We start from the raw sequence: 24197 nt of genomic DNA, 5'->3' as shown, positions 1-24197 counted from the left end.
CAGTGCTATCATGGGGTCTAAAACCAGACTGAAGCATTTCGTATACATTGTTTGTCTTCAGGAAGGCAGTGAGTTGCTGTGCAACAGCTTTTTCAACATTTTTTGAGAGGAATGGAAGATTCGATATAGGCCGATAGTTTTTTATATTTTCTGGGTCAAGGTTTGGCTTTTTCAAGAGAGGCTTTATTACTGCCACTTTTAGTAAGTTTGGTACACATCCGGTGGATAGAGAGCCGTTTATTATGTTCAACATAGGAGGGCCAAGCACAGGAAGCAGCTCTTTCAGTAGTTTAGTTGGAATAGGGTCCAGTATGCAGCTTGGAGGTTTAGAGGCCATGATTATTTTCATCATTGTGTCAAGAGATATAGTACTAAAACACTTGAGTGTCTCTCTTGATCCTAGGTCCTGGCAGAGTTGTGCAAACTCAGGACAACTGAGCTTTGGAGGAATACACAGATTTAAAGAGGAGTCCATAATTTGCTTTCTAATGATCATGATCTTTTCCTCAAAGAAGTTCATGAATTTATTATTGCTGAAGTGAAAGCCATCCTCTCTTGGGGAATGCTGCTTTTTAGTTAGCTTTGCGACAGTATCAAAAATAAATGTAGGATTGTTCTTATTTTCCTCAATTAAGTTGGAAAAATAGGATGATCGAGCAGCAGTGACGGCTCTTCGATACTCCACGGTACTGTTTTTCCAAGCTAGTCGGAAGACTTCCAGTTTGGTGTGGCGCCATTTCCGTTCCAATTTTCTGGAAGCTTGCTTCAGAGCTTGGGTATTTTCTGTATACCAGAGAGCTAGTTTCTTATGACAAATGTTTTTAGTTTTTAGGGGTGCAACTGCATCTAGGGGATTGCGCAAGGTTAAATTGAGTTCCTCAGTTAGGCGGTTAACTGATTTTTGTCCTCTGACGTCCTTGGGTAGGCAGAGGGAGTCTGGATTATTTGTTGTTTGAAGTTTCACCTCAATAAATATGTGGAACTCTACTCACGCTGTGCTTTGGTCTGCTCATTCTTACGACGAACGTGACAGCGAGGCCCTCTAAGGATGTGATCTTATTATCAGTCAAACGAAGAAGTTAGATGTTTGGGAGTGGTGCAAGGTAACCATTTGTACCTAGATCACGAATAGAGTTTTCTGTAAGATCAAGGACTTGCAGGTGTGGAAGTCCTGTAAATGCCTGATATCCCAATGCACCAATATGGTTGTAAGATAGATCTAGTTTTAAAATATTGGGAATATTTTCAAATGTGTAAGAATAGATTTCCCCTATAAGATTGTGTGACAGGTTCAGCCATTGTAGATTTTCAAGGCCAAAAAACTCACCCCTGTCAATCTTGTTAATTTTGTTTTGGGCTATTGTTATGTCCTGTACCTCTCTCAGTGGACTGAATACTGCATATTGCAAAGTAAATATAAAGCATTTGGACAAATCTAGAATCTTGACACCACTATTCTTGAAGCCCTCAATGTTTGCCTGTCTGGGTCTTTGACGTTGCTGAAAGAAAATGATTTTCCCATGGTGCTGTGTTCCAGAATAAGATGGGGAATTTTGGTCCCTCGGATTGCATTGAAAAACAGTTTTGCCTTGTCCACATTGAATCCATTGGACGGTAAGTCAAGTATCTCCATGGACATGTTCTGTAAGGGATTTCTGCATATATTCCAGTCAAAGCCACGTTGAGTCATACTATTCAGTTGGATGCTGCTCAAGTCAAGGAGCTGAAAGTGTTTGCCTTGAAAGCCAAGCAAATCATCCTCACATAAGCTTTTCATCCTGTTTAGAGTAACATTTAGCTCTTGGAAATCTGTCGTGTTCACAAAGAACAGTGCAGGTTGAATTCCTTTCATCTGGTTACCATACAGATCTAGCGATACCAAGGAGACCAGGGGTCTGAGATAGTCACCTTGTAACACAGATTCAGTCAGGTCACAATTATATAGAGAGAGAGTTCAGGTTAGACAGTCCCACAAACCCATTTGGTTCGATCTGTAAACCTGAGTTATGTCCTAAATAGAGCTTTGCCAAGTTTGCCAGCCTTTGAAAGGTGTTAGTTCTTATAATAAGCCCATTGACTCGTTGCCAACTGAGGTTCAGTTCCTTTAACGCTTCAAGCCAACAGAATGATGTCTCAGTGATCTCACTGTAGTTTCCACTCATATACACAATGGTAATGTATGGAGGCAGCAGAGGGACCTGATGTAGATACTGGCTGGTGCAAGCTGCTATAGAGCCATATAGTGGGCATCTTGGGGTGTATTTCACCACCTTCAGATAGACTCCAAAGATACCAGCAGTATAAGGTTCCTCATCATCCCCCTGACAGAAAGTAGAAAATAATGCAAATTATTACAAAATAATTAAAGTGATTGTTATGACATTACAGGGCTACAGTCCATATATTAATTTGTTGGCTGTATCAGTCTTAGTATCCGCTTCAGATGAGACATCCTTGGCTATAGGGAATTCACATTTAACTGTCTCTTTGCATTGAAATATCCATAGTCCACGGTTTCTGTCCCAACCTGATAATGAAAATACTTTATTTGTGTGCTGGGTACACAGCCTTACTCTAGTCAGGTGTCACAAGGCTTACATAAGGATGTTTGTATTATACGAATGAATCACTTCTACCCCCAAGTGTGTAAACCAATGAGAGTGCCTCGGGCAATATAATTATGGCCTCGTTTGATGTGGCTGAACGATTATCATGAGACCTATTATGTGGCCAGTAAAATTGTTTTAAAGGGGCAATCTGAGATTCAAAAACTGTGACACTCTTTTGGCAAACAACTGAGGGATGGGGCTGGAGAAATGTAACCACTTTCAAATAGAGAGTACTATGAATGCAAGGACTGACCATCCATGACATTGTAATTACAGTTTTAACCATGTTTTGAAGCTATTTATTTTGGGTTCTGATGGGGTAAGACACCTAAACTTGTGAGTAATTTATAAAATACAGTATGGTCTTCAAGAATCAGAAAATGGATGTAGGCCTACCAATCCCAGTTTCCCCCTTTAAATGTACTTAAGGAGGCTACAATTATTTGACATTTAATAAAGTTGTCATCTAAAAGAACTGTGAGGTCTTAATATGACAGCAATTGTTGCAGACTGGTGCATCAATGAGTAAAGTTGTCTTTGGGCAATGTAACCATTCAAGTAGGCATAGGCCTATAATCTAATTTGTTGAAGTGAACTACGACACCCAAAACAATGTTCTCTGATATCTATCAACAACTATACACGATGCACTTAGAGTAAACATTAAGCTAAAGGTAATAGTTGTGGCTTACCTAAATACGCGTCGAGCCTGTTTACCGGATAGGCTACTCCATTCGCAGATACTGTAACTCGAAGCACTGTTTTTCATTAACTCCTCCCCTGAAACTGACTGAAATGTTCTTATGCAATCATGTTTGAGAGTTAATTACACAATAATATGACTGACTTTAATTTAAGTTTTTATAGTCCAGTGGTCTTACAAGTTCAAACCGTCCTCTTGAAACACAAAGGAAAAAAATGTTTTTTTCAAATAGCTCTTTGTTGACTTTTATTTTATTTATTTAACCTTTATTTAACTAGGCAAGTCAGTTAAGAACAAATTCTTATTTACAATGACGGCCTACCCCGGCCAAACCCTAACCCGGGCGATGTTGGGCCAATTGTATGCCGCCCTATGGGACTCCCAATCACGGCCGGTTGTGATACAGCCTGGAATCGAACCAGGGTCTGTAGTGATGCCTCTAGCACTGAGATCAAATCAAATCAAATGAATTTATATAGCCCTTCTTACATCAGCTGATATCTCAAAGTGCTGTACAGAAACCCAGCCTAAAACCCTAAATGGCAAGCAATGCAGGCGGAAAAATACCACTGGTGGGAAAATGCAGATATTTTCCTTATGCAGATTCTAGAATATTCACACGAAAATCTGTTGCCAATTGATTGGAAACCTTGCTATAGTCAATGAAAAAGGGCTGACTATTAGGCGATAAGGATAAATAAGCGTCATCAGAAAGCAGCCTCTTTCATAGTCCACAAGGGGTCACACTTCACAAAGGATTGGGTATTGTGGTGAGAACGTAAATGACACACAAATAATGACAATTTAATATACACTACTGTTCAAAAGTTTGGGGTCACTTAGAAATGTCCTTGTTTTTGAAAGAAAAGCAAATGTTTTCCTTTAAAATAACATCAAATTGATCAGAAATACAGTGTAGACATTGTTAATGTTGTAAATGACTATTTACAGCTTTGGTACTATTTAATGAAGCTGCCAGTTGAGGACCTGTGAGGCGTATGTTTCTCAAACTAGACACTCTAATGTACTTGTCCTCTTGCTCAGTTGTGCACCGGGGCCTCACACTTCTGTTTAGAGAACGTTTGCGCTGTTCTGTGAAGGGAGTAGTACACAGCGTTGTACGAGATCTTCAATTTCTTGGCAATTTCTCACATGGACTAGCCTTCATTTCTCAGAACAAGAATAGACTGATGAGTTTCAGAAGAAAGTTATTTGTTTCTGGCCATTTTTAGCCTGTAATCAAACCCACAAATGCTGAAGCTCCAGATACTCAACTAGTCTAAAGAAGGACAGTTTTATTGCTTCTTTAATCAGTACAACAGTTTTCAGCTGTGCTAACATAATTGCAAAAGGGGTTTTCTAATGATCAATTAGCCTTTTAAAATTATAAACTTGGATTAACTAACACAACATGCCATTAGAACACAGGAGTGATGGTTGCTGATAATGGGCCTCTGTACGCCTATGTAGATATTCCATAAAAAATCTGCCGTTTCCAGCTACAATTGTCATTTACAACATTAACAATGTCTACACTGTTTTTCTGATCAATTTTATGTTATTTTAATGGACAAAACATGTGCTTTTCTTTCAAAAACAAGGACATTTCTAAGTGACCGCAAACTTTTGAACGGTAGTGTATATATAAAAGAAGAAATTATAATTTGCAAGTTATAGGCCTACTTTGTTATTGGCTTTGGTCACTTAGACAGGTCTGAATTTTCAGTAATGAGATGCTTATGGAGCCATTACATTTATGATAGGTTTACTACAACTGTATGAAATAAAAATATGAAACATTCAAACATCTGATTCTCCTTTGCAGACGTGTAAAAAAGTAATGACAATGAAAATGACAAAGTCTTCCAACAAAATATTGATTGTCCTATATCTACTGTCTGTCAAATGATAATGTTTTGTACTTATCCATTGTGACTTGTTGCAAATCGTGATTACCAAAACCTTGGCTTTCGAAAGCAATGTCTAAATTACCTCGACGTTTTAGTATCAGGTGAATAAGTACAACCATCACCAAAATAACAATGGCAATGCATACTATAATTCCAAGAAGACCTCCCGCCTTTACAGTGGAAGGGCGCTCAGTTGGATGCTTGACAAATGGTGTAAATGGTGTGGTAAAACCTGAAACATTTGACGGTTCTCTCTCAACACAATCATTTAAACCAACCGAGTCGAATCCCTCATCACAAGAACACAGGTAACCTCCGTACGTATTTGTACAATTATGATGGCACTCACCCATCTCACATTCATCTATGTCAACACAAACGGACTTCCCATTTTTGTCATCGAGTAAGTAACCATTTGGACAGTTGCAATGATGTGGTGTACTTGGGTCACATTCTGGGGAACACTCTGCTAAACAAACTAATTGGCACCGGTTGGTGTCTTCTGTCATTCTTATGAATCCATCCCAACAGGAGCAATTGTAACTGCCTATTGTGTTTGTGCATTCGTGGTCACATGGCCCCATGGAGCACTCATCTTCATCGACGCATTTGTCATTTTCAAACACATATCCCTGATGGCATTCGCATTTAAATCCACCAACAGTATTGACACACTTAATGTTATGTCCCGGGCACTGTCTATTATCGATACAATCATCAATGTCTTTGCACTCCTTCCCATCTTCTGCCAGTGCATAACCATGGTGACACATGCATGTGTAGCTGTCATTTTTTTTTTGGCAGAGATGTGCGCATCCTGTGTCAAGGCAGGGGTCATTTTGCGCATCTTCACATGTGACGTTATTGTCCTGGAGAGTTTTTCCAGGTGGGCAGGTGCATACAGGTATAGTGTTAACTGAGGAACAGTCATGCGCACAGCCACCGTTGAATACCTCGCAACTCCACGGTGCTTGTAGCCACTGTTCAGATAGACAGATATACTTCGACCCGATGGATTTGAGCGTTGCAGTGGTTCCGAGGGGTAATGTCAGTAGGTTCTCTCCCTTGAATCCCAACGGGGTCTCATACAGAACTGAATCGTCCCCTTTTACAATTACATGTTGGCAGGGTTTGTCAAGTTTATATTCACAAATATATCCATCTACTTTACTTTCGCATGGTTGTTCCTTCCACACAAAGTCGTATTTTGATACCGAAATACATTTTGAAGAACAGACATCATCAAAGCGCCCCCAGTTCTGGAATTTGGTTTCATTATCTCCAGTTATCCACCTGTACCCTCGTAAAAACGATGCTTCGTCGGAGCATTGCCCGCTTGGTAAATGTAAACCAATCCAATAATCTCCTGTATGAATACCAAGTAATATTAAAAGGATGCTATGTGATATCAAAGATCGAACTGTCATTAAATATCCATTATTATTTTCCTCACAACGTTTTTGAGCGGTTCCAAAGTTAGCTTGGTCCTGGAAAACGGCAAAGCACTGCTTCCCCATGCAGTATCCGACACGGGGGGATTCCCCGTTCACTCTCAACAGGAACGTTAGGGCAACGAGTATTGCTACTGTATCCCCCATTTTCTTTAAACAATCTCCTACGCCTCAAAATAAATATAACAATTTCGCATATAATTTAGATGTAGGTTACTCGTCTATTAGGCATGGTTTGAGTAGGAGAATGAACGTTAAGACTGCCGATAACTCCCATTTATATAAGCCTCCCTCCATGTTTTCGATTGATCAAGGAAGGAAGTTCCTTTCTGGATGGCGTAGTTGCTGACCAAGAACAAACAAGTTCTCTCTGAACCTGCCTATCATGCTCAGCAACCCGCCACTGGGTAGGTAACAGCTGGGTGAATCAACATTGTTTCCATCTCATTTCAACCCAAAATATCAAATGTGTTGAGGTTGAATCAATGTGGAAAACGAATTCGATTTGCAAAAAGTAATATTTTCACCCAACCATGAACTAAATCTTAACATGGCGATTTTTTTTCACGTTGAATTCACGTTAGTTGACAACTCAACCAAATGTAAATCAAACCTAGACATTGAACTGACACGTGCACACGCAACACACACAAGAAATGTATATTTGTAGTAAGCTATAGTCAAATTATGCCCATACGGCAAAACTAGCATTTAAATAAGAAACACATTGAAAACACATCAATGAAATCAAAAACGTAGATAACATCTTTCAGTGATATGCAGTCTAATTTGCTCAGTTCTCTCCTTGTGTTTACATGGTTCTCTCATGAGAATGCCTATTGGGCAGCCAAATGGCACATTCTGAGCTATTACAAATAGACATGAGGACACGAGGACAAGAGGACAAACACATTCTTCATGAGGTGATTTAAACACATTTTAGGATATATTGGAATACATTAATTCGGAATAATATCTTATTATGCTTGATATTCAGGAACAACTGTGATTATATTGACAACATACACTTCATGGCCAAAAGTATGTGGACACCCCTTCAAATTAGTGGATTCGGCTATATCAGCTAAATTCCCAATCTGGCCCTCATACCATCATTGCCACCTAATAATCCCCAGTTTACAAATTGTCTCATTCATCCTGTTGCTGTAAATGAGAATGTGTTCTCAGTCAATTTACCTGGAAAAATAAGAGTAAAAATAAATAAAAATAAAGCCACACCCGTTGCTAACAGGTGTATAAAATCGAGCACACAGCCATGCAATCTCCATTGACAAACACTGGCAGTAGAATGGCCCATACCGAAGAGCTCTGTGACTTTCAACGTGGCACTGTCATAGGATGCCAACTTTCCAACAAGTCAGTTTGTCAAATTTCTGCCCTGCTAGAGCTGCCCTGGTCAACTGTAAGTGCTGTTTTTGAAGTGGAAACTTCTAGGAGCATCAATGGTTCAGCCTCAAAGTGGTAGGCCTCACAAGCTCACAGAATGTGACCACTGAGTGCTGAAACACGTAGTGCATAAAAATTGTCTGTCCTCGGTTGTAACACTCACAACCGATTTTCCAAAGCAACGTCAGCACAAGAACTCTTCGTCGTGAGTTTCATGTAATGGGTTTCCATTGCCGAGCATCTGCACACAAGCCAAAGATCACCATGCGCAATGCCAAGCGTCGACTGGAAAGGTGTATAGCTCGCTGCCATTGGACTCTGGAGCAGTGAAAATGCGTTCTCTGGAGTGATGAATCACGCTTCACCATCTGGCAGTCCGACGGACGAATCTGGGTTTGGCGGATACCGGGAGAACGCTACCTGCCCCAATGCATAGTGCCAAATGTAAAGTTTGGTGGAGGAGGAATAATGGTCTGGGGCTGTTTTTCGTTGTTCATGGTAGGCCTACAATGCATACAATGACATTCTAGGCGATTCTGTGCTTCCAATTTTGTGACAACAGTTTGGGGGAAGGCCCTTTCCTGTTTCAGCATGACAATGCCCACGTGCACATAGCGAGGTCCATACAGAAATGATTTGTTGAGATCGGTGTGGAAGAACTTGACTGATCTGAGCAGAGCCCTGACCTCATCTCCTCCGAACACCTTTGTGATGAATTGGAACACCAACTGCGAACCAGGACTAATCGCCCAACATCAATGCCCGAACTCACTAACATGCTGACCACACCGGCTGCTTTACGTGCGTGAGCATTGCAAAGTAAATGTACACATTCATGTTATTCAGTAATTTCATCCAAACTGCTCGCGCGCGTCAACGAGCGTTTGCGTTGCCAGGCGCTAAAATAGAACGTGGTTCTATTTTTGACGCTTAACGAGTTGCAAGTCCCGCCTCTCCCATCTCCTCATTGGTTTTTAGGACCATATACCCACATGGGTGATTGCAAGATGAACTGAGGTCCACAGTCCAGTCCAGTTGGTGGTGGTAATGCACCTTATAAAGATGTTTGCCAACCACCATATAAAGTCAGAAGAAGAAGAAGACGACGACTGAAGGAGGAGATATTACTAGAATCTAACTAAGTTTCCCCTTTTATCTGTGGATTAATTGTCGGAGTAGAGAACACACGATTTTGTGTGACTCAAAATGGGCCAAAATTCTACAAAGATCCAGGAAAAAAAGGACCTTGGTGCATTTCAAGTAAAATAACAACCCAATGTTTACATCCCAGGACAAATTAGCTAGCAACAGCAAGCTAGCTAGCTAAATGGCCATGAATGTTTCATGTGTTTTGACCTGACCCCAAATGAATATAGTTGGTTCAAAGTTCGTTTTGATATTTCAACCTGTGTGTCCTGATCGCGTCAGGACCAAATCAACATGCGATTGTGCACATGGACGCACGTGCCTGGTCTAGTCAGCATGTTATGCTCTTGTGGCTGAATGGAAGCAAGTCCCCGCAGCAATGTTCCAATATCTAGTGGAAAGCCTTCCCAGAAAAATGGAGGCTGTTATAGCAGCAAATGGGGGACCAACTCATGATTTTGGATTAAAACGTTCGATGAGCAGGTGTCTACATACATTTGGTCATGTAGTGATTCTGGGGCTCTCTGTTTGTCTGGGAGGAGTAGGAACATCTCGCTGGAGGGACCCTTCCCAGGGGGAGAGTGTGAGTCATGAGTGACACATTGTGCTACAGGACGTGGAAGGTGGGCTCACTTCCTCTAAGGCCACCCCACAATTCACGGTAGCAGTTGATAGAAACGGCATGCTATTTCAGTGTCTCTGTATTTCCTTTGATAAAAATGGATGAAGTGAGAGAAATGGAGAATGGGGTGGAAGTGAGGTGGCTTTGGCATTCGGGGAAGCATTCTTTTGTTCATGCAATGGAAACAAAATCTGTCTAACCCTCTCATTTGATTAGGCCTAATGTGGTCTTCATGACGAAGAGGTCGTCACGATGAAGCCCATTACGGACATTGTATGATAAGTAGTGGCGCTTGTGAATTATTGATGGCTTCTTGATATACCTGGGATTTCTTTTCTTCTCTATTTTGCATATCTATTTGATAAAACTTACTAGTGAAAACTTCAAGATGTGTCTGCAGCAGAATGTTTATTTTGGGAAAATCAAAGATATCCAGAACGGAAGAAACAGTGCCTGTTCTTTCCAACACTTACTTGGCTTGTGTTTGCATAGCCACATTCTGACACAGCCAGTTCCGTCGTTGCTGGTGCCACCAATAACATATCTGAAGCATATCATTGAGTAAACAGTACCTCAAAAGGGACCAGTTCTTTGTGGCCACAGGGTACAACAGTCTTTTATCTGTGATGGAAGGAAATGGGAGGTCTTCCCCTGCAGGGTGTAGCTGAGCATGAGGAGAAAGGGAGGAGGTCTGTAACCTTCTCTGTGCCACACACCCTCCCGGGAGTGATTTCTCTCTGAGTAAGCATTGTCAGAAGAGGCCATATCATGGGTGAGATGAGATGGCTACTCCAAACCAACTCTACATTGATGATAACCTTTATGGAAATGGTCGAAATGACCTTGAAAAAGATTCCCTCATGTTGTTGTCAATGGAAAAATATAGACTGTGGAGGATGAAAGAAGACATTTATATATTTATTAAAGAATATGTAGACATGCCATATTGAAAACTTGAAACTTCACAATTTTGTCTTAACAAAAACATTGCATTTTAGGAGCAGCAATTTGCAATCTGCTCATAACTTGCAGTTATGTAATTTGACACAAATTTGACACAGAAATGTACCATGTGTAATGAATACATGAAAAGTCTTACTCACTCACGTTTATGTTGGGATTGTCCAACCCAGAAACCACGTAATATGATTCTAGCGAAATTCTTCTCAAAATTATTTGGCATGCCTCATGCTATTGCTATTGGACTCAACCCAGCCAGTCATATTTTGGTATTCTGTCTGCCACAGCCTAAGCTTACCTTGCTTTGCTTTGTTGACCCTCTCTGACCCTCTTTGACCCTCTGCCTCAAGGAACTCACTGCGAGGATATTGTGTTTCGCTGCCTGAGAGGCACAGATAATAATTGTAGTGTAAATCATGTCCTGTGTTAGAACGGGAGGAAAGGTAGATCCACCGCCTCAATGGCAGGAAATGGCCTCACAGGACTCTTAGATCACATCACTCCTTCACAGCTCACTCAAGTTTAAACAAGAAAAATACCACGCGTCTTCATCGAACCCCCCCCCCCCCCCCCCCACCTAGCAACTGTCCCAAAACTGTCCCACTGGTCAATAGAAAAATACACTGAGGTAGGTGTAACGTGAAAATATTAGCAAATATTTAATCTATTATATAGTGTAATACTTAATCTTGACAATGGTGTTTTGAAAGCAATATTTACGGTCATGACAAGTTTGCAAGTTTATATTGTAGTAATACTGTATGAGTAGCCGAAGTTTAGCAAAAAGTCCAGTAAGTGTGAAAACCTTCTTAGCAACAGAGCTTGCTCAGCATGAAGATAAGTTCATCAGAGATGATGAAGGGATTTCAAAAGAAATCAGGACTGACTGCATGGGTGTCAAACGTGAGCTTAAGCCTGGAGCAGGGTTATTATAATTTTACCCTATGGTCCGGAGCCTTCTGGTTTTCTGTTCTACCTGATAATTAATTGCACACTCGTGTCCCAGGTCTAAATCAGTCCCTGATTAGAGGGGAACAATTAAAAATGCAGTGGAACTGGCTTTGAGGTCAAGAGTTGAGTTGGAAGGGCTTAGAGATTAGTCTTCAGGTCTCAGGCAATGTTAATCATCAAGTGAGTGAACTTCACCTAACTTAAACCCATGGAGGCTTTCATGGGTTTAATAAATAATAAATAATAAATAATAAACTAATGTTTATTAGTTCAAAATACACAACCTAGACTCAAACAAAAGTGAGTTTGGAAAAATGGTGGTTAATGGACAACAAATTCCATCTCTTGGGTAGGCTGAGTTCAGAATTTATCCCTGGGGGTTTGAGTCTCAGAATCCGGTCATTGTTAATCTTTTCCTAGATCTCAGTGAGACTGTTGAATTGAAGGAGATGGACGGGGACAGAGTGGATGTTCAGTTAGAACATAGCCTGTGGTGGAATGTGTTTTCAGAGACAGACAGCCCTGAGATTGTAAAATAGCGCTTCTCCAATTGGAAATCACACAGAGCCTCTAGTTTTTGCCAGATTTGGTTTACTACTGAGAAAATAACTGAGAGGTTTGGTGTACAACAGGATGGTTTATTGACCTATGTATAAACACATTGGAATGTGTTTCCAGCAATTGTTTTGTGTCACTCGGTACATGCAAAGAGAAGGGATATTTAAATCAGGCTGATAGAACTCCAGGGACAGGAAAACAAACCCTGACATGTCGTAGCATTTGCTTGCATCCTATCTAAACAGACTACTGGTAGTTGCAGGCAAACCCATGTAGTAACTTTGAGAGTGGAGTCGGTAGACAAGTAGATAGAGGTGTAAGATCTTAATTTGATCACTCTTTTGTTGCTCAGAATCTTCCTGCACAACAGAAAATGCAAACTTGTTGTGTATTTGAGTTTTTATAAAGCTTCTAAAGTTTGTAATTTTCACTTGATTTGCCCTAATGAAAAATGTATCAATTCCTACAAAAATGGCCATTATTTATAATCCACATAATAATTCACATTATTTTCCTGTTGTAGCAAACTGGCTCAAATTAAGATCTTACATCTGTTAAACTGAGTTCCGAATAATTTAGTTTGTGGTCTCGTAGTTAAAGCGCCAATCTGCAGTTCAAACGATGTAACCACTCTCCAATTCATAGACAGAGCTATGGATGCAGGGACTGGCCATCCATGGTATGACAATTATAGTTTTAACCATGTTTTGAGGCTGTACAGTGTTTGTTTGTTTACATGCACACACACATAAAACACAGGCAGGTAGGCAGGGAGACTGACACAACACAAACACACATTACACACCACACATTCACACTCACACAGACACACTTTTACACTCATCATTTCCTGCTGCTGCTCTATTCTTTATTTTACCCGTATTATTATCCATCCTGATTCCGTCACTTTACTCTGCCTTCATGTACATATCTACCTCAAATACCTCTGCACATTGACCTGGTACTGGTACTCCCTGTATGTAGCTCCATTCTTGTGTATTTTCTTCCTCGTGTTACTATTTTATTTTTAAAATCTGCATTGTTGGGAAGAGCTGGTAAGCAAGAATTTCTTGGTAAAGTCTACACCAGTTGTATTCGGCGCATGTGACAAATAAAATGTGATTTCATTTGGTTTGCATTTACATTGTTTACAAACATTGGAGTAAAACAAGCATATATTTTGGGTTCTGATGGGGTATGACAGTTGAACAGGCGCATGAGGCATTTATAAATGAGATACTTCAAGAATCAAGGGGTATAAATCATTTATTTAAAAGTAAAAAAACGATGTACCAATCCCAGTTTTCCCCTGGTATGTTTACTAGCCTCTTCAAAGGACTTTAACTTGCAACCTTAAATCAATGCTTACTAGATCCAAGCAGTGTCACACCATGTTCAGGTTTCTCTTGCATTAGACATGACTAAAACCCTGAGATTTTCCTGACCACATAAACTGAACAGGAATAGCCTATAACTAGGGCCCTAACAATGTTTTTCCTGGGCAGGCAATTCTTTCCCCATAGACATTCATTTCCCTGGACATTACTTAGTCATCATTAATGAGAATATTTCTCCTCAGCCTTCCTTGCTGCACACCGTTCCCATCCGCCCTGAGCCCTGCGCACGAGGAACAGGAATACACGTACTGTAAAAAACATGCCTTCCTCAGGGCTGGCCAGTCTGGCATGGTGACAGGAATATTATGAACTTGAGGCAACCCCTGTTACAATAACAAACACACTGTGTATACAAAAGTATTTTGACACCCCTTCAAATTGGTGGATTTGGCTATTTCAGCCACACCCATTGCTGACAGGTGTATAAAATTTGAGCACACAGCCATGCAATCTCCATAGACATACTGTAACGTCCTGACCAGAGTTCTTATGTGTTTTGCTTGTTTAGTGTTGGTCAGGACGTGAGCTGGGTGGGAATTCTATGTTGTGTGTCTAGTTCGTCTGTTTCTGTGTTCAGCCTAATATGGTTCTCAATCAGAGACAGCTGTCAATCGTTGTCCCTGATTGAGAATCATATATAGGTGGCTTGTTTTGTGTTGGGGATTGTGGGTGGTTGTTTCCTGTCTCTGTGTTTGTATTCTGCACCAGATAGGACTGTTTCGGTTTGCCACACTTTGTTATTTTTTGTTCGTTGTAAGTGTTCACTGTTTTTTGTTTAATTAAACATGTTGAGCACTGGCTACGCTGCGTGTTGGTCCGATCCCTGTTTCACCCCCTCTTTTAGTGAAGAGAGGGAAGGCTGCCGTTACAGAACCACCCACCAAACTCGGACCAAGCAGCGTGAGTACGAGCAGCAGCGGCCCACTACACAGGAATCCTGGACATGGGAGGAAATTCTGGAGGGTAAAGGACACTGGGCTCACATTGGAGAATATCGCCGCTCTCGGGAAGAGATGGAGGCAGCTAAAGCCCAGGAGCGGTGGTATGAGGAGGCAGCACGGAAGCGTGGCTGGAAGCCCGTGAAGAAACCCCAAAAATTTCTTGGGGGGGAGCTAAAGGGTAGTGTGGCGAAGGTAGGTAGGAAACCAGCGCCCACTTCCCATGCTTACCGTGGAGAGCGGGAGTACGGGCAGACACCGTGTTATGCGGAAGAGCGCACGGTGTGTCCTGTACGTGTGCATAGCCCGGTGCGGGTTATTCCACCTCCCCGCACTGGCCGGGCTAGATTGAGCATTGAGCCAAGTGCCATGAAGCCGGCTCTACATATCTGGCCTCCAGTACGTCTCCTCGGGCCGGTGTACATGGCACCAACCTTACGCATGGTGTCCCCGGTTCGCCAACACAACCCAGTGCGGGTTATTCCACCTCCCCGCACTGGACGGGCTACGGGGAGCATTCAACCAGGTAAGGTTGGGCAGGCTCGGTGCTCAAGGGAGCCAGTACGCCTGCACGGTCCGGTATATCCGGTGCCACCTTCCCGCCCCAGCCCATTTCCTCCAGTTCCAGCACCCCGCAATCGCCTTATGGTGCGTGGCCCCAGCCCAGTACCTCTAGTTCCGGCACCACGCACCAAGCCTCCTGTGCGTCTCCAGAGCCCTGTACGCACTGTTCCTTCTCCCCGCACTCGCCCTGAGGTGCGTGCCCTCAGCTCGGTACCTCCAGTTCCGGTACCACGCACCAGGCCTATAGTGCGCCTCGAGAGTCCAGTGTGCCCTGTTCCTGTTCCCCGCACTAGCCTTGAGGTGCGTGTCTCCAGTCCGGTACCACCAGTTCCGGCACCACGCACCAGGCCTACTGTGCGCCTCAGCAGGTCAGAGTCGGCCGTCTGCCCAACGCCGCCTGCACTGCTCGTCTGCCCAGCACCGTCTGTACTGCCTGCCTGCCCAACGCCGCCTGCACTGCTCGTCTGCCCAGCGCCGTCTGAGCTGCCTGCACTGCTCGTCTGCCCAGCGCTGTCTGAGCCGCCTGCCTGCCCAGCGCCATCTGAGCCATCTGTCTGCCCAGCGCCATCTGAGCCATCCGTCTGCCCAGCGCCATCTGAGCCATCCGTCTGCCCAGCGCCATCTGAGCCATCCGTCTGCCCAGCGCCATCTGAGCCATCCGTCTGCCCAGCGCCATCTGAGCCGCACGTCTGTCCCGAGCCATTAGAGCCGTCCGCCAGTCAGGAGCCGCTAGAGCCGTCCGTCAGTCAGGAGCTGCCAGAGCCGCCAACCAGTCAGGAGCTGCCAGAGCCGCCAGCCAGTCAGGAGCTGCCAGAGCCGCCAGCCAGTCAGGAGCTGCCAGAGCCGCCAGACAGTCAGGAGCTGCCAGAGCCGCCAGACAGTCATGAGCTGCCCTACAGTCATGAGCTGCCACTCAGTCATGAGCTGCCACTCAGTCATGAGCTGCCCTACAGTCATGAGCTGCCCTACAGTCATGAGCGGCCCTACAGTCATGAGCTGCCCTACAGTCATGAGCTGCCACTCAGTCCGGAGCTGCAATTCAGTCCGGAGCTGCAATTCAGTCCGGAGCTGCAATTCAGTCCGGAGCTGCCATTCAGTCCGGAGCTGCCATTCAGTCCGGAGCTGCCACTTGTCCAGAGCTGCCTCTCTGTCCGGAGTTGCCCCTCTGTCTTGAGCTACCTCTCTGTCCTGAGCTACCTCTCTGTCCTGAGCTACCTCTCTGTCCTGAGCTACCTCCTAAATCATGTGGGGGCCTTGGGGAGGATTCTTAGGCCGAGGTCGTGGGCGAGGGTCGCCACTCAAAGGACGCTAAGGAGGGGGACAAAGACAGTGGTGGAGTGGTGTCCTCGTCCTGCGCCGGAGCCGCCACCGCGGACAGATGCCCACCCAGGCCCTCCTCTTGAGTTTTAGGGGTGCGTTCGGAGTCCGCACCTCAGGAGGGGGGTACTGTAACGTCCTGACCAGAGTTCTTATGTGTTTTGCTTGTTTAGTGTTGGTCAGGACGTGAGCTGGGTGGGAATTCTATGTTGTGTGTCTAGTTCGTCTGTTTCTGTGTTCAGCCTAATATGGTTCTCAATCAGAGACAGCTGTCAATCGTTGTCCCTGATTGAGAATCATATATAGGTGGCTTGTTTTGTGTTGGGGATTGTGGGTGGTTGTTTTCTGTCTCTGTGTTTGTATTCTGCACCAGATAGGACTGTTTCGGTTTGCCACACTTTGTTATTTTTTGTTCGTTGTAAGTGTTCACTGTTTTTTGTTTAATTAAACATGTTGAGCACTGGCTACGCTGCGTGTTGGTCTGATCCCTATTTCACCCCCTCTTTTAGTGAAGAGAGGGAAGGCTGCCGTTACACATACATTATCAGTAGAATGGCTTTAGTGAAGAGCTCAATGACTTTCAAAGTGGCACCGCCATAGGATGCCACCTTTCCAAAAAGTCAGTTCGTCAAAGTTCTGCCCTGCTAGAGCTGCCCCAGTCTGTAAGTGCTGTAAGTGCTGTTATTGTGAAGTGGAAACATCTAGGAGCAATCACTGCTCAGCCGCGAAGTGGTAGGCCACACAAGCTCACAGAATGGGACTGCTGAGTGCTGAAGTGCGTAGCACATAAAAATCATCTGTCCTCAGTTGCAACACTCATTACTGAGTTCCAAACTGCCCTTGGAAGCAACATCTGCATAACAACTGTTCGTTGGGAGTTTCATGAAATGTGTTTCCATGGGAGAGCCACCACACACAAGCCTAAGATCACCATGCGCATGGCAAGCGTCGGCTGGAGTGATGGTAAGCTTTCCGCCATTGGACTCTGGAGTAGTGGAAATGCGTTCTCTGGAGTGATGAATCACGCTTAACCATCTCACAGTCCGATGGACGAATCTGTGTTTGGCGGATGCCAGTGCCAACTAAAGTTTGGTGGAGGAGGAATAATGGACTGGGGCTGGCCCCTTAGTTGCAGTGAAGGGAAATCTTAACGCTACAGCATACAATGGAATTCTAGATGATTCGGTGTGGAAGAAATTGACTGGCCTGCACAGAGCCCTGACCTCAACCCCATCGAACACCTTTGGGATGAATTGGAATGCCAACTGCAAGCCAGGCCTAATCGCCCAACATCAGTGCCTGACCTCATTACTGCTCTTGTGGCTGAATGGAAGAAAGTCCCTGCAGCAATGTTACAACATCTAGTGGAAAGCCTTCCCAGAAGAGTGGAGGCTGTTATAGCATCGCATGGGGGACCAACTCCGTATTAATGCCCTTGATTTTGGAATGAGATGTTCGACGAGCGGGGGTCCACATACTTTTGGCCATGTAGTGTATGACTGGACCTCATCTGGACCCTGCACAACACTTCAACTCTCAAGTAGTAGATGAGGGGCACTCATAGTCCAAACAACACATTATTTCAGATGCTAGAAAGTCACCATTCACAAACACCAGCACTCAATGGTTTTCGACAACTAAGAATAACATTTTTATGATATGGCAGGGAAGGGTCAAAAGGCTGCATACACAGCACTGATGATTTGCATTTTTTGTACCAGATCCTGTATGTTTGTCACAAGACTAGTGGATTGAAGAAGTGAAATGTTCTATTCCAATTTTTTGGACATGTTTGCATAAATATGACCTGTCATTCCGTAACGCTTGACCCCTCTCCGTGTACGCCTGGGAAGATTTTGCCCTGAACAGGGAGGCCTAGTTAACCGCTACGTAACCCACATTCTAATTTTTAGCAAATTTATTCAAAATAAACAACTGAAATCATATTTATATAAGTATTCAGACCCTGACTCAGTACTTTGTTGAAGCACCTTTGACAGCGATTACAGCCTCAAGTCTTCTTGGGTATGATGCTTCAAGTTTGGCACACCTGTATTTGGGCTGTTTCTCCCATTCTTCTCTGCAGATCTTCTCAAGCTCTGTCAGGTTGGAGGGGGCACGTCGCTGAACAGCAATTTTCAGGTTTCAGCAGAGATGTTCGATCGGGTTCAAGTCCGGTCTCTGGCTGGGACACTCAAGGACATTGAGACTTGTTCCGAAGCCACTCCTGCATTGTCTTGGCTGTGTGCTTAGGGTCGTTGTCCTGTTGGAAGTTTAACCTTTGCCACCGTCTGAGGTCCTGAGCACTCTGGAGCAGGTCTTCATCAAGGATCTCTCTGTACTTTCCTCAGTTCATCTTTCCTTCAACCCTGACTTGTCTCCCAGTCCCTGCCACTGAAAAACATCCCCACATCATGATGCTGCCACCACCATGCTTCACCGTAGGGATGGTGCCAGGTTTCCTCCAGACGTGACCCTTGGAATTCAGGCCAAGGAGTTCAATCTTGGTTTCATCAGACCAGAGAATCTTGTTTCTCATGGTCAGAGTCCTTTGGGTGGATTTTTTGCAAACTCCAAGCAGGCTGTGATATGCCTTTTACTGAGGAGTGGCTTCCGTCTGGCCACTCTACAATAAAGGCCTGTTTGGTGGCATGCTGCAGAGATGGTTGTCCTTGAAGGTTCTTGAAGGTTCTCCCATCTCCACAGAGGAACTTTGGAGCTCTGTCAGGGTGACCATCAGGTTCTTGGCCCTTCTCCCCCGATTTCTCAGTTTGGCCAGGCGACCAGCTCTAGGAAGAGTCTTGTAGTCCATGCCCCGACGAATTGAGGCTGTTCTGAGGGCTAAAGGGGGTGCAACTCAATATTAGGAAGGTGTTCCTAATGTTTTGTACACTCAGTGTATATGGAGGTGTGCATGCAAGTATGTTCACATGTTTGCTATGTGTGTTAATGAAGCAGGCACTTTGTTATAAAACAAAGCATGCTGCTTTTATAGGGTGACAGATAAATTAGTTGTTACATAAACTAAACCCCCAACGCTTGGCCCTGAGTTTGATATGGTCTTGTTTTCTACACAACACGGTGGTTCCTTTCCCCTGTGTTTATGTTCTCCTGCTTATCTCAAATCAGGAGGAACCTGCAACCCTGTCGACACCCCAGCCCAGACACTGTCCTGCTGAGAAATACACTCTGCTGTTACAAGCCAACGCAAAAGGGGGACTTTCACTTAAGAGTCCCCTGACTTTCCATGACTCTGCGTGAATAGTTTTAGGTTTGATGATTCAAGTCATATGGTGCTGTTTCGCTCAAGTTCCAGACTGCTTTTTATGATGCCAACTAGGTTCTGTTTCAACAGACAACTTTTTCCTGTTGTATCTTGTCACAAGCGCCGAATATAACAGGTGTGGACCTTACAGTGAAATGCTTATTTACAAGCCCACAATGCAATTTTTAAAAAATAATCAAAAAGACAAGAAAATATACTAAATTAAAGAAAATAAAAAATACCTAAACATTTTTTTATATAATAAATAAATAAATATAATAAAAACATATATATATTTTTTAAAGTTACAAATAATTAAAGAGCAGCAGTAAAATAACAATAGTGAGGCTATATACAGGGGGTAACGGTGCGGAGTCAATGTGCGGGGGCACGGGTTAGTCGAGGTAATATGTACATGTAGGCAGAGTTATTAAAGTGACTATGCATAGATAATAACAGAAAGTAGCTGCTGATGCAACCAGTCAGGATGCTCTTGATGGTGCAGCTGTTGAACCTTTTCAGGATCTGAGGACCCATGCCAAATCTTTTCAGTCTCCTGAGGAGGAATAGGTTTTGTCGTGCCCTCTTCACAACTGTTTTGGTGTGCTTGGACCATGTTAGTTATGTCGACACCAAGGAACTTGAAGCTCTCAACCTGCTCCACTACAGCCCTGTCGATGAGAATGGGGGCGTGCTCGGTTGTCTTGTCGTTGTCGGTGATCAGGCTTACCATTGTTGTGTCATCGGCAAACTAAATGATGGTGTTGGAGTCGTGCCTGGCCGTGCAGTCATGAGTGAACAGGGAGTACAGGAGGGGACTCAACACACACCCCTGAGGGGTCCCAGTGTTGAGGATCAGCGTAGTGGGTGTGTTACCTACCCTTACCTCCTGGGGCGGCCCGTCAGGAAGTCCAGGATCCAGTTTGTCCAGGTGGGAAAGGGCAGTGTGGAGTGCAATAGAGATTACATCCTCTGTGGATCTGTTGGGTCGGTATGTGAATTGGAGTGGCTCTAGGGTTTCTGGGATAATGGAGTTAATGTGAGCAATGACCAGCCTTTCAAAGCACTTCATGGCTACAGACGTGAGTGCTACGGGTCAGTAGTCATTTAGGCAGGTTACCTTAGTGTTCTTGGGCACAGGGACTATGGTGGTCTGCTTGAAACATGTTGGTATTACAGATTCAATCTAGAAGAAAAAGAAACGCACACCTATTTAGGCGAGGTGCTGGCTAGCGGAGTAGAAAACTTGAAAATAAAGGAGAGCCGCACACTCTGGGAGCTCAGATGCAAATATTTAATATCCAAGAGTGTGCGGCTCTCCTTTATTTTCAGGTATTACAGACTCAGTCAGGGACAGGTTGGTCAGCGCATGCTCGGAGTACACGTTCTGGTAATCCGTCTGGCCCTGCGGCCTTCTGAATGTTGACCTGTTTAAAGTTCTTACTCACATCGGCTGCGGACAGCATGATCACACAGTTGTCCAGAACAGCTGATGTGCTCATGCATGTTTCAGTGCCTTGAAGCAAGCATAGAAGTAATTTAGCTCGTCTGGTAGGCTCGTGTCACTGGGCAGCTCTCGGCTGTGCTTGCCTTTTTATAGTCTGTACTAGTTTGCAAGCCAATCTACATCAACAAGGGTCGGTAGTACGATTCAATCTTAGTTCTATATTGACGCATTGCCTGTTTGATGGTTTGTCGGAGGGCATAGCGGAATTTGGTATAAGCTTCCAGGTTAGAGTCGCGCTCCTTGAAAGCGGCAGCTCTACCCTTTAGCTCAGTGTGGATGTTGCCTGTAATCCATGGCTTCTGGTTGAGGTATGTATGCACAGTCACTGCGGAGATGGCGTCATCGAAGCACTTGTTGATGAAGCCAGTGACTGATGTGGTGCACTCCTCAATGCCATCAGAAGAATCCCGGGATCATATTCCAGTCTGTGCTAGCAAAACAGTCCTGTAGCTTAGCATCTGCTTCATCTGACCACTTTTTTATTGATCTAGTCACTTGTGCTTCCTGCTTTAATTTTTGCTTGTAAGCGGGAATCAGGAGGATAGAATTATGGTCAGATTTGCCAAATGGAGGGCGAGGGAGTTTTGTACGCATCTCTGTGTATGGAGTAAAGGTGGTCTAGAGTTTTTTCCCCCTTCTGGTTTCACATTTAACATGCTGGTAGATATTTGGTAAAACGGATTTAAGTTTCCCTGCATTAAAGTCCCCGTTATCTAGGCACGCCGCCTCTGGATGAGCATTTTCCTATTTGCTTATGGCGGTATACAGCTCATTGAGTGCGGTCTTAGTGCCAGCATCGGTCTGTGGTGGTATGTAGACGGCTACGAAAAATAGAGATGAAAACTCTCTTGGTAGATAAGCTGGTCTACAGCTTATCATGAGATACTCTACCTCAGGCGAAGAAAACCTCAAGATTTCCTTAGATATTGTGCACCAGCTGTTGTCTACAAATATACATAGAGTTTTTAATGTCCCGTTGGTAGTTTAATCTTGCTCGTAGGTCATCGATTTTATTTTCCAATGATTGCACGTTGCCCAATAGAATGGATGGCAGTGGGGGTTTACTCGCTCACCTACGAATTCTCAGAAAGAAGTCTTCTCTTCACACAAATGACGGTGTCACGACTTCAGCCGAAGTCGGTTCCTCTCCTTGTTCGGACGGCGCTCGGCGGTCGGCGTCGCCGGTGTACTAGCCATCGCCGATCCACTTTTCATTTTCCATTTGTTTTGTCTTTGTTTCTACACACCTGTTTTTCATTCCCCTAATTATTGTTGATGTATTTAACCCTCTGATTCCCCCATTGTCGCGTCCGTCGAAAGGAGCGGACCAAGGCGCAGCGTGCGTAGAGTTCCACATACTTTATTACAAAGTGAAACTTAACAAAAACAACAAAGAATCAACGAACGTCCAGTACAGCGCGCACTAAGACACTAACTGAAAACATAACAATATCCCACAAACGCAGGTGGGAAAAGGACTACGTTAAGTATGATCCCCAATTAGAGGCAACGATAATCAGCTGCCTCCTATTGGGAACCATACTCACACCAACATAGAAATATAGTACTAGAACACCCCCTAGTCACGCTCTGACCTACTGCACCATAGAGAACCCCAAGGGCTCTCTATGGTCAGGGCGTAACACCCATGGTGTTGTGCGTGATTGTTATTGTCATGTTCGGTAATGTTGGTGACTGGTTATTTCGACCGGTGCTGTTTTTGCCCATGCGTAAAAATTGATATTTGTGTTTGGGCAAGTGTAGTGTTGTACCTTGCACCATTCATTATTCTGAGTAAAGTTACGTTGCTCCCAATTCTCTGCTCTCCTGCACCTGACTGCATACACCAGCTACACCCAGCATTATGACAGAATCCCGCACCCATGAGGATATGGAGTCAGCAGGAGCAGACAACCCCGTATTAGGGGTTGAGGAGTGCGTCCAGTAGCATGCAGCCATGCTGCAACATCTCGGCACCGTCATGGATCGCGTCCTGCAGACGATGGATCACTGGGAGAGAAGAGGAGTGCCTCCAGCGCCTCCGCCTACACCACCAATGGCACCACTACCCACCCCTCCTTCACCTGGTCCCAGTGGGATTCGGCTCGCTCTTCCGAGGGAGAATGATGGGACGGCTTCGGGATTCCAGGGGTTCTTACTCCAGCTGGAGCTTTACTTGGCAACCATTCACCCGGCTCCCTCGGGCCGTGAGAGCATGTCCGCCCTTGTCTCCTGCCTCTCGGGGAAAGCCCTGGAGTGAGCCAACGCCGTATGGGGGGAAGGAGAAGTGGTGTTGGACCAATTCGAGGAGTTCGACCACCCACCTGAGGGTAGAGCGTCGGGTGAGCGGCTTTTTCAACTTAGGCAGGAGACGAGGAGCGCACAGGAGTTTGCGTTGGACTTTCGGACCCTGGCCGCCAGCGCGGTATGGAATGACAGGGCCCTGATTGATCACTACCATTGTAGTTTGTGTGAGGACGTCCGTAGGGAGTTGGCCTGCAGGGACACCCCACTCACCTTTGACCAGCTGGTGGTCATGTCCATCCGGTTGGATAACCTGCTGGCTACCGGCGGACGTCCAGATCGGGGTCTGTTGGTTCCATCCCCCAGCACCACCGCTGCAACGCCCATGGAGATGGGAGGTGCTGCACTTAGGGCGACCGGAGGAGGGGCCGTTCCATGCACCATCTGTGGCCGCAGAGGGCACACTGCCGGTCGGTGCTGGGGAGGTTCCTCTAGGAGTCGAGGCAGCAGGCAGGGCACTCTCGTGTCACCCCAGGTGAGTCGGCACCAGGCTTACCCAGAGCCCCCTGTTGCTCACATGTTTTTGTTTATTAATTTTCCTGATTTTTCCCCGCATTCCCAGCATAAGGCGCTTGTAGATTCAGGCGC

General features: G+C 44.7%; 1 pseudogene; it reads right to left on the bottom strand.

Annotated features, from left to right (window-relative positions):
* Positions 1–1079: 1079 nt before the first annotated feature.
* LOC120019304 lies at positions 1080–23766 on the bottom strand (annotated as a pseudogene).
* Positions 23767–24197: the final 431 nt, after the last annotated feature.

Source organism: Salvelinus namaycush, chromosome 24 (assembly GCF_016432855.1).
Source record: "Salvelinus namaycush isolate Seneca chromosome 24, SaNama_1.0, whole genome shotgun sequence".
NCBI classification, from domain to species: Eukaryota; Metazoa; Chordata; class Actinopteri; order Salmoniformes; family Salmonidae; genus Salvelinus; species Salvelinus namaycush.
The sequence above is the reverse complement of the archived record's forward strand: the minus strand, read 5'-3'. Positions and strand labels throughout refer to the sequence as shown.